At 45.7% G+C, this 8,289-nt stretch overlaps 1 long non-coding RNA gene across 1 annotated transcript in view; it reads left to right on the top strand.

Annotated features, from left to right (window-relative positions):
- Positions 1-7,063, top strand: part of LOC102378543 — a 35,639-nt gene extending 28,576 nt beyond the window's left edge. Inside the window, exons 2-3 of the long non-coding RNA XR_001358373.1 lie at positions 3,297-3,388; positions 6,864-7,063. This is a non-coding gene — a long non-coding RNA (uncharacterized LOC102378543). The remainder of the gene's footprint in view (positions 1-3,296; positions 3,389-6,863) is intronic.
- Positions 7,064-8,289: the final 1,226 nt, after the last annotated feature.

The raw sequence follows: 8,289 nt of genomic DNA, 5'->3' as shown, positions 1-8,289 counted from the left end.
TCTGTCAGTGATCGAGGTGGGGGAATTGGCTTGGTCAGTACATAGAAATACTGAAGCGAAGAACTCATTGAAGAGCTCTGCTTTCCCCCCCCGCATCAACCACCAACTGTCCTGATTTGTCCTGTGGGGGCCCTGTGTTGCTCTGAGCTTTCCGTTTGCCCGCTATATACCTGAAGAAGGACTTTTTATTGTCCTTGATTGTTGAAGCCAGCCTGAGCGCAAGCCCCACCTTGACCTGTCTAACTGATTCCCTGCAATAGCATGCCGGGGGAGAGATTCCTCCCTGGTGGCTGCTCCCTGCTTCCATTGCCTATACATCTTTCTTTGCCCCCAGACTCTCCTGGAGTTCCTGGTTCAGCCAAGGGGGCTCTTTTGCCCCCTTATTTCCCTTCCTATGTAATGGGATCAGCTTGTTAAGTATTGGATACAAGGATTAGAAGGGGTCAGGATGGGCAGCAGGGGTTAAATGGATTTCTAAAGAGCTTGGGCGGTGCACACAGCTTCTCATGGCCCTGATAATAGATGGGCTGTCTAGCACAACAAGGCCAATTGATGGACAGAGCCTGAGAATTGAGGGGGGGCATGCCATAACATGACATGACATAACAGCCTTCAAGGCAGACTGGTTATCTAACAGTCTAGGAAACTGGATGCAGTCTAGAAAACAGCCTAGAAGGACAAAGTCTAGAAAACAGCCTGGGAACCAAAGGGAAGCATGTACCATACTGTCCCATAACAGGAGATCAGTAACACCAGCTACAGGGCCCCAGAGACCAAATTTAAGAGCAGGCCCGGAAGGCTGCATGGACATGTGACCAGAGAGCAACAACCAACCAGAGTGCCATGAATGAAGAGTCGTCAAGGGGGAAGGAGAAGACAAAAGCAGAGACTTGAGAAAAACAAAGAACAAGGAGTAACGGGAGGGACTCTTTCTCATCTCTCCCCGTCCCCCCCGGAAGGGTCCCTGAGGCCACCATGGACTAAGGGCATACTAGCAGTCTGTCTCATGCACCCCACTGGAGGGGGTCTGTGGGACTTGGGTATCAGCAGTCTGGAGGTGGGATGCCAAGATACAAGCTCCACTGAGGTGCTATCCTGACCAGATGTACTTTGACTCTGACAGCCCTAGGATTGGTAGATATCGAACTTTTGCTTGATTATTTGTATTGCTGCTTTTCTGTTTTTACTCCTGTATCCATAAATTTGTCTGTTATCAACTGGCAGGTGTTGTGCTCTTATACCCTCCTTGGCATTTCTTCAGCTTCACTTTTCTCTTTCTCTTTATCTCAGGTGTTTCTCACACTTCTCTCCTCTTTCTTAGTTGCTTAGCTGTTTCTCCAGCTTCCCCTCTTGCTTCCTCAGTCTCCAGGGTGCTTCTGCAGCCTCTTTGTTCCCCCTTGTTTTTGTTTTGTTTTGTTTTGTTTTGTTTTTTCAGGCGTTTCTCCAGCTTGTCTAGTCTCTTCCTTGGTGTCCTTGTTTCTTCTCCAGGTCTCTCTTCTCCCTCTTGTGCTTTTCCAGGGTGGCTTCTCTTCCCCTTGCTGCCTCGTGCTTCTGAGGGTTGTGGGGGAGAGCCCCCAACTTGCCCCATTACTTACAGCAGGGGAAGTGATGGGTAGTTGGTGCAGTAAGATGCTAAGATGGCAGGCTTAGGTGCATGAGTTTTGGAGCTGCCTGAGAACACGCAGTGAAATGGGGTGGGGCCAGGCAGAAGTGTGGGCTGGTGAAAAAGCAGCCAGGAACACAGCTGGGCTGAATATGAGAGCATGGCAGCAGGGAAATGCCAGAGGACACCACCAGAGGGAGCCCAGGAAGCATTGTGGACCTGGAGTGGTGGTGGCATGCTGGGGAGATTGCCAGGCTCTCCTCCCAGGTAAGGTCACAGTGTGGTGAAGAACCCAGAGCAGCATGCCACCAAGGCACCTAGGGAGGAATTGGCAACCCCACTGCAGAATGCAGTAAGAGGGATGCATGTCGTGCTGGGGACAAGAGAAGAGAGCAGAGTGCCACAGCAGCACTGAGCCAACTGGGATCCCATGAAGAGGAGTGGAAGCCAGGGGTCTCGCTAGGCAGTAAGACAAGTGGTGGCTTGGGGCTGTGAGGCTATGATGTCCTGAGGTCAAGCCAGGAGGGAGAGCCATGCGAAGCAGCCAAGGCTCATGATGATAGCAATGCCAGGGGTGGACCAGACCATCCAGCCTCAGGTCAGATGGGGTGGAGGTGGAAAGGGGCAGGGACCCAGCAGAGGGCCCCACAAGATAACCACCAGGGTGGAAGGGGGAGCTGCTGAGCCCACCTGTCTACCCTTAAACAGGGAAAGTGAGAGGCCCCAGGACCTGTGGGGCTTGGGAGATGAACCCCAGGGGCCCATCAGTGGATGCTGATTACTTTCTGTTGCCATTGGCATTTATCCTTAAGTTCCTGATTACCTCAGCATTGAGGCAAGTTTTTTTAGTTACAAAGGCTCTAGTCCAAGGTTAAAGGAGGATGTGTAAGGAACTTGTGGTCAGGAGGTCTTCAACCCTCAAGAAGTAGGATGGTACAGGTGAGAAGACGTCTATAGGCAAGGTCTCCAGAGATGGAGGGTCATCTTGGCTGTAGATGTGGTAAGGGTGGGGTAAAGGGGAGGATGGAGCCCCACTTAAATCCAGGTAGAAGATCCCATGCACCACCTGCTGTGGCTGGAAGACGGTTCACATCATGTTGACTGCTGGTAGCCTCCAGCTTGTAGCTGTGGTGGAAATGGCTGGAGTAGCCCAAGATGGCTTTGTAGCGGGCAAACCGGGTTATGCTAAGGCCTTTTAGCCATAGTCCAGGCCTTCCTAAGCAACAAAATTAAACGGAGCACCTTCTGTGGCACTAAGATGCAAGCACTGTGATTGGGCACTAGGGGAACAAGGCACAACAGGTTCCCTATAAGGAATGTGCCTGACAGTGCCAGGGCATTGGTGTACCATATAAGAAATGCTGGGTCTGCAGCTGGGGATTAGACTGTTTTGGGATGAGAAGTTACAAAAGTAATGGACAAACAAAGGAACACGCATGTGTTACCATGCTGTGACCCTGGGAGGACAGATGCAGCTGCTGGGTCCCTGCTCAGACATCAGGGAGCCAGAAGCTAAGATCCAATGCAGCCAGTGGAAGACTCGAGGCCTGGTACCCCCAAAGGTCACTGCTGTAGTGTCTAAGGAGCCACTTGTCAGGTCATACTACGGGGAGAAGAACTTTAATATAAAACTACAGACAATATTGGAGGTTATTTTACAACAACAGTTGAGTTGCTGTGTCAATCTTTGCAGGACTCTGGTAAAAAGAACCCCAGTAGTAACAATTGGCAAGCCAGGCAGGAGCCAGAGATGGATCAACGGCATCAAGTTGGAAACTACAGGCAGTAAGTAAAGTAACTTTTGGATTGGGGAATGAAGATGGTTAACTGGAACTCTGTTTTTCCCTTTGCCACCTGCACTAGGGATGCTAGGGAGAGCTAATTCATGATTGGAGTGGTTCAGGGCAAGTTGTATAATAAAGCATTATGTTGCTGTTCCCCTACTGTCCTGCCACAGAGGAGTGCTACTTCACTGACTCTTTGCTGCTTGACCAAAATCCCACTTTGGGCATCTCTCCCTGGGGTGCCTGAGCCTGGCCAACCCCCTTCTGGAGCACACCCACAAGCCTGGGGTGATCACTGCCACCACCTATGCCCTGGTCCTTGTTGGGTGCACAGACCCTCTGACTTTGCAGGTGCTTAGCCCACCATGGTATTTTGGGGCACTTTTTAGCCTGAAGCATTCGCAAGTAGCCTCCTATATGGGAGAAAAGTAAAAAGCCATGCCCATCTTAGCCAGCCAGCTGAGTGAAACAGGGCTTTAGAGACTAGTCACACCATCATAGCATTTACAGCAAGGAGTGCTATAACAGATGGCTTTATTGATCAAAGAGGAAGAGAGTGAGGAAGGAATACAAAACAATGGAAAATTGACAGAAAACCTACTTAAGCAAAACAGAATGGGCTGGTTGGCCCTTTTTTGGTATGTATCTAGTTTATTTACTTGAAATTTAGCCAGTAATTTCAGATTAAGTTACTTGCATGTTCACCTAGAGCCTAATGGCTCAACAAAAGGCTTGTTGCTAGTTTCAGGGTCCCAAAGACTACTGACCTCTCCAAAATGGAGTGATGCCCATTTAAAACTTTCATGACATCATTGCGAAGTCCCAACCAGAAACAGGCAGTATTGGATGCAGACCAAACCTTTTAAAAGTACTCAGCATCTTCTGGGTGGGGGGGGGAGGAACCAGAGCTACCTAAGACAAAGGAAGAGGGAGTTCCCCCTCCCAATGGAATTTCTCTCTCTCCTCTCAGGTGACCAGGTTCAAACCAAATAACACACAGGTAAAAAAGAGGGTGGATGTTGCGGATGTCCCATGGCAGGGTAGTGAGACAGGGATTTTTTTTCCCCCATAAATGGTGCCTGTAGCACTACAGTATTATGTAGAGGAACTGAAAACGGATAAAAAGGGCCCTTGGTTAGCTTTGGAATTTGCTGGCCCTGATTCATGGTTAAACTTGTGTAAGACACAAGTTGAAAACTGGGGATTGGAGGTTGTAATTGTGGGGGGGAAGAAGGAGGGGAGGAAAAAAGCAGAGGAGCAAGTTAAGTAGTTGAAAAATCCTCATCATTTGATGACTCTTGAAACATGGAAGATGACTGACTGCAGAGGAGAACATGATGTGAAAAGTGTTTAGAAAGAAAGGCAGTGAACAGACTAACAGAGCTCATTTGGATGCAAGGGTGGGCAGGAGGAAAGAGTTAGAAGGAAATTTTAGGAACTACTGCTTTAGAGCAGTTGCATTGAGGACTAGTTGTGACTTGCTCTGAGCGCCTGAGGTCCTGCTGTGCTTTGTTTTGGTTAAGTACAATAGCTTCTGTCATTGGTCTGATAGTTTTTTCTGCCACTGACTTCGTAAGCTCTGTGCTACAAACTGTGTGAACGTTTGTTCGTAACAGAAGTAAAACCTAAAAACTGGGCTGCGTTGTAGAGATTAAGGTGTTTGTACAAAACAGAATGAAGCAGTGTTGTTTGCTTTGTGCCTGTGTTGAAGGCAGAGAGACTGGAAGTATAAGTGCTTGCACTCTCACTGGTAACGGGGGTGAGGTATGTCCAGAAATAGTGTGGGTATCTTAGAAAGAGATGTATTAACAGCTTATTAAGGCTTTTGCTGTGACTGATATGGTTAACCAAGACAATTAAGGCATTTTCTAAGTTTCTGGCAGAGAGAGAGTTAAAATGTGGCAAAATACTGATGTGTTCTGATGGAGAGAGACAACTCTCCCCCCACAAAGGCAGTGTAAATATTCAATAGAAGCTGAAATAAGTTTATAACTGATAGTAAATAGTTTAAATTGGGGAATGATAGTACAAATGCTTAGTGTGTGACTGCTAGATTTGGTCTCTTTATGAAGACAAAGAGGAACACCTAAAAACTAACGATAGACTTCAGAGTTTTGAATTCAGTAACAACTACTGTAGCAAAGTACCCTGAAATTGTAGGAGCTATAGCAGCAGGGGGTGAAATGGTTTTCAGTATTAAATTTAGCTAATACTGTGTTTGCTTTGTTTTGTTTTCTATTTTCTTGGTATAATTTTAAATTTATTTTCAGGGAAACAGTATTGCTTTATCCAAATATCCTGAAGGCTTCTCAATGCTTTAGCAATAAGAATATGAAAAAAGCTTTCCAAGTAAAAATTGAGGGGAAAAATTATTCCCCTAAAGGAAAAACTCCATCTCTTAAAATGTCAATTTAGTTAAATTATACCAAGGGTATTGGCATCTCTCTCAATTTTTTTCCAAATGAGGTTAAAGGTCCCAATTCCAATAGCCAAAATGGTGAAATGGGCCTTTGAAAATATAAATGATCCTTGTCACTCAACATGTATATTTAAAAAAACAAACAAACTCCACCCCAAGAACTGCAATGTGTGCATTTCCACTGCACATGTCAGCATGGTAAATGTGTAAGTATGAATAATTTCACTGTGAGGAGTTTTTTCCTTGGCAGGCTTGTGTGTGTGATTCTTTTGCTACTGGATTGATTACACTATGGTTTCTGCAAAGGTGACTGAATAGACCACGGCTTCATTTCCATTAACAGAGTCTTCCTCACCTAAGCCATGTCTTTACCACTACAACAAAAATGGTCTTGTTTGTTTTGTGGGGTTCTTGGTATTTTGTTGGTTAGGTTTGTTTTTAAGTTGTCAAAAGTTTAAGTGCGTATGAATATCATAAAGTTGTTAATAAACCATTGATAATATCCCCTCTAAAAATTGAACTTGTCTGTGGATCCCTGACTGGGATAGTTCTATCCAGGCTGGACAGTTCTAATATTTGAAACAAAGGGCAGCAATTCGTATGAAAGTTTCAAGTTGTAAGTTTTACTTATTGGGCAAAATGGCATTTATTAAAGTAATATCCGTTTCTAGTAACCAACCTGATGAAATCTTTTCAAGGCTAATAAAGAACCTCTTCTGTATTTAAAAGCTATTTATAACATCAATGTAGCAGGATGAGAGAGATGCTTTAACCCATTGTTTTAAATGAAACAAGTACCTGCAGAGTTAATGCTTCCCTAAACCTGGGACCTGTTTGTTTAAAAGATGGTTAAAAACAAAGCTGAAATTGCCTCAGAAATGGTGTAATGTCACCTGTAGAGGCATGGCAGATTGAAAGGATGTAGACCACCACTAAAGCATCAAGAAGCTTCCTGGTACAAAGAACAATCAAGCTTAATTGTTATGCATTTGCTGTGTTTGTGAAATGTTATTGATGTGATTTTTAATTATACCCAACCATTGGTATGTCAACATAGAACCAACTGGACCTTCAAAACCTTCATGAAAAGGACTTTAAAAAAAATACAGTTAAGAATGGAGCCTGACAACCTACTCAAAACCTTACAAGATCTGACCTTGCAGCAAAAAAGTCAAGGAGGTCCATAACACAACTAATAGGACCTTGGTCGTGATTAAAAAAAATCAAGAGAGACTATTTCAGTCTTACAAAATGTTAAAGAAGCTACTCGGTGCCATAGGTGGAAAAATTTGTTGGGTTGGTCATCTGTTGCAACGCACATCCTTAATGTGGCTTTACACGCCCTTGTGGTGGCCTTGGTTCTGGGAGTCACATCAGTGATCCAGTGTGTGCTCATTTGCCAGATGCAAGAGCTCTTGACCAGGCTTGAAGCTAGAGCAAGGGAGGAAGAGGTGAAGGCTCTCCTCCAAAACCCCCTGTAAAGTTACATAGGGCCTGGTGGCCTGCTCATGAGAATATGCGTGGCTTGGATGTGGCAGCAACCCACATGCCTTGAGTCGCATGTGAAAGGTCAACAATTTCTCTGTATGATACTACTGTATTTTGGGGCATCAAGAATGGGAGTGTAGCAGGCAAACTAAGTTATGCTAAGGCTTTTTTAGCCATAGTCTAGCCTTCTTAGAATTAAGCAACAAAATGGAGCAGAGCATCTTCTGTGGCAGTGGGAGATGCAAGTGTTGTGAATGGGGACTAGGTGAACAAGGCACAACAGTTTCCTTATAAGGAAACAGTGCCAGGGATTGGTGTACTATATAAGGAATGCTTGGCCCAGGACCAGACAACTGGGCAATTTGTGATAAGAAATGCTACAAAGGTAATGGCCAAACAAAGGAGCGCGTGCGTGTATCTTGGCATGCTGTGACCCTGGGAGGATGCATGGCTGCTGGGTCCCTGCTCAAACAGCAGGGAGCCAGAAACTAAGAGCCTACACACCCAGTGGAGTACCCAGAGGCCTGGTAGCCCCTAAGGTTGCTGCTGTAAAGTCTAACAAGCCACTTGCCAGGTTGTATTACAGGGAGGAAACCTGTTACATTGTCCAGAGGTTACTATTAACATTCATTTGATATCGCATTGGATGAGTTGCTAGGTCAATCCATGGAGGGCTCTGGCAAAAAAAAAAAAAACAAAACCCTATTGGTAATGGGCTTCAGTGTTAGTGTTTAAAGTGAGGGATGTTTCAGACTGTTCTGATGGCAGGGGAGGACAGGGCCTCCAGTGGTCTCCAAGCCAACCAATGCTGTGCTTCCCCTTGCCTTGCCTGCTTCATGTCTGTTTTGTCACATTGACTTGGAGCCTGTAGGCTTCATCCACAACTAGACCAGCCTTAGTTTGGCACGGGTTTCTCTAGCTTCCCCCTTCCATGCTTCCAGTGGCAATAGCGTATACTGATGGGGTGGGAGGGGGCCATGACTCCTGCATTTGGC

This window comes from Alligator sinensis, unplaced genomic scaffold (assembly GCF_000455745.1).
Source record: "Alligator sinensis unplaced genomic scaffold, ASM45574v1 scaffold677_1, whole genome shotgun sequence".
Lineage (NCBI taxonomy): Eukaryota > Metazoa > Chordata > Crocodylia > Alligatoridae > Alligator > Alligator sinensis.
The sequence above is the reverse complement of the archived record's forward strand: the minus strand, read 5'-3'. Positions and strand labels throughout refer to the sequence as shown.